Source organism: Lygodium microphyllum, chromosome 25 (assembly GCF_053477565.2).
Source record: "Lygodium microphyllum isolate KBCC chromosome 25, Lygodium_microphyllum_v1.1.10, whole genome shotgun sequence".
Classification (NCBI taxonomy): Eukaryota; Viridiplantae; Streptophyta; class Polypodiopsida; order Schizaeales; family Lygodiaceae; genus Lygodium; species Lygodium microphyllum.
This window is the reverse complement of record NC_141159.1, coordinates 59,511,664-59,514,705: the sequence shown is the minus strand read 5'-3', so window position 1 is coordinate 59,514,705 and position 3,042 is coordinate 59,511,664. Positions and strand designations below refer to the sequence as shown.

At 37.6% G+C, this 3,042-nt stretch overlaps 1 pseudogene; it reads left to right on the top strand.

The window, feature by feature from the left end:
- The first annotated feature begins 206 nt into the window (after window positions 1-206).
- Window positions 207-3,042, top strand: LOC148014271 (protein FLX-like 2; annotated as a pseudogene).

Here is a 3,042-nt window from a genome sequence, read left to right as displayed (position 1 = left end):
TGATGACTAATATTCTCATAGACATTACCATAGGCATCTTTATAAGCATGATGTCCAAAGTCATGTGGATGAAATCTTGCAAGAGAAACATGGTAATCATAATGAGAAGGCTGATCAAATACATCATGCTACTATCCAAATGTATGTACATGCTGATCATAAGCAAAATAATCATCACAAGCATTATATCCTTGCTCAAAGTAACCATGATAGTCATTGCTTTGGTAAGGAATACATGCATGATATTCTTGATCAAATCTGTCATAAGAAACATCGTCTTGTTGTGCTGACCAAAATGATTTGAATGATACCCATTTTTCTCATCACGACATAAAGTATAGCATCCATTTTGTTCAAGACATCTGCCAAAATGTTGCTCATATGAGGGAGAAGTGCCATATGGTTCATATACAGAGTTGCCATGAAATACATACTCATTCATTGTACATCATGACATTGCTGATCATAGTTCTCACAAGTGGAAGGACTTGAGACATTAGAAACGGTTGTAGGTGGTAGCCATACATCAAAGAAAGTAATGAGTTTTTCAATACCCATCTTCATTTCCCTAATATCACTTGCCACACTTGCCAGACTGTTTTCTACATGCATGCTGTCCCAACTATCCATAGACACAGTTTTGGTCATAGCTTGATGAATACAAGTCCAAATGGAACAAATGATAGCTCTATTTGAAGCCTATGATGTCTAAATTGAAATGAGAGTGTTGGTTTCAAGCTAGGAGTAGAAATACCCCTCTCTGTAAAAGGATTTCCAGATCTATCCACAGTGGATTGCACCCTATTTTTTACTCTATTTTGGCCTTGTTTTACCTCATGAACAATGTCTTCTACCCATAAGAAGTTGGAAGATGCTTCAGATTAGTAAGTACATTCAATAATCCAAGCATATTCTCTGCAAATAAGCCCATAATGCACAATTTTTGCTCTACAGTAGTCTAATTGTCATACATTGTATACCCTCAATGACTTGGTCAAGTGTGATCCATAGTATATGCAAAAGAAAGAGGAACCCACTTGCTTATTCAATCTTGTTGAAAGGTGCCAAAAAGAGCATTCAATCTTGAAAAGCACTTACTAATATTGATATTGAAAATACCATGCATGTCAAGGTCCATACATGCTATTCATACATGAAACAAACATATCTTGAAGAGAATTAGGCTACCCATACATTTTTCTCATGCTACGAATACATTTCTCTTTATGCTACCCATATCAAAATACCCATTCTATCATGCTTCAAACATAATACAATGCTAAGAATGCTTGTAGATAAAAGTAGGTCTTCAATCTTCATGAGATCTTGGTAAGAATGCTTGTAGGAGTGATTCATTGATTGAAGAGTGCTTCATTACTGATGATGAACCAACTCTTCAATGAAATTATTGAGTACAAGATGTCCATTATGTCCAAGAGACAAGAAAGCTCCAAGATCTCTCATAGAAGCTTTGAACTCTATGCATTCTTTTCAAATGTAGATAGAATGATCCAAGAGTGGATTGAGACTTTGAAAATGAAATGAAGTTCTATTCTTCACTAAAATTTGCCAAAATTTTGAAGTACTATGTTGTACATCATTCCCATGAAAATAAGGAACTCCAAACCCTCAAAACTTGCTCAAATCTGGAGAGACCCTATTTGTGGAAGCTCTTGTACTTGAGGTTGAAGCATATTGTTGATGAAGAACCATTGATTAAAATAACTTCAGTTCAAACTCCAAATAGTCAAGACTCTCCATGCTCTTTGTTGAAATTAAATTCCCTGCAACATACTCTTCTTCCATAAACTCCATTAATGCTCTATTGCTTCATGTATGGCTGATGGAGGTATATTCTTCTTCCATTTGATGTAGATCTTGAAAGATGATAATGAACATCTCCAATGTAGATTGTAGACTCCAAAATTTGAGAAGAGAAACAAAAAATTTTAGTGACATTGAAGATGCATGCTGTCCAAAGCTTCCATAGACCAATGTATGCCAAAGATTCTTCAATGTTGCTTCAATGTTGACAATAGATTGAAACCACATGTATAAGCAAGCTCTAGGAGTGATTTTCCACCAAAACCCCCTTCATTTTTGCTTCAGGAATTCTGAAATTCTTTAATGTTGTCCAAAACTATCATGCTTAGGGTTTCATGGGAGAGAGAAAAGTTCAAGATTGGAAGATATATTGCCCAAGATTGAAGAAGGCCACTTGCCAATGAGGTTTGAAGCTTCAAGCATGGATTGCTTGAGCTATGGAGCTTGTTTTTTTGTAGAACATTCAGGTATGGACTGCAGACACAATTCACACAGGAGCATCCACAAAATGTAGATGGAAAGAAGAAGGCTCAGGGGCCCATTGCTAGGCATGGTGGTCTGTGAGATGGTCCTGGAGCATTTGGTCCTAGAGTACGACCAATTGGTCCTGGCTTAGATGTCATGCCTCCATCAGTAGCCCTTCTGGAAGAGAAACTTGCAACACACCATGCAGAGATTCAGAGGCTTCTAACCGAGAATCAAAGGTTGGCTGCCACTCATATTGCTCTCAGACAAGAGCTAGCTGCAGCTCACCAACAAGTTCAAAGGCTACAGCAATTGCTAACTAGAAATCAAGCTAAAAAGGAGAAATAGTTTAGAGCTTTAGCTGAGAAATCTACAAAGATGGAAGGTGAACTTCGTGCTCTTGAACCCTTCAAAGTTGACTTGCAAAGGGCACAATCTAAGGCTCAAAAGCCCTTAGGTAGTCGCTAGGAGCTTGCAGCTCAAGTACAACAATTAAATCAAGAAATATTGAGGGTTCACACAGATACTAAACAGATTCCGACATTGAAAGCTAAGGTTGATGGTCTGTAGCAAGAAATTTAGTGTGCAAGGACTGCTTTTGAGTTTGAAAAGAAAGCAAATATTGAATTGTTGGAGCAAAGGGGTGGTATGGAGAAGAATCTTGTCTCTATGGCTTGAGAGGTGGAGAAGCTGCGAGCAGAGCTCACAAATGCTAAGAAGAAGGCTAAGTTAGCCAATCACTACTCTACATGA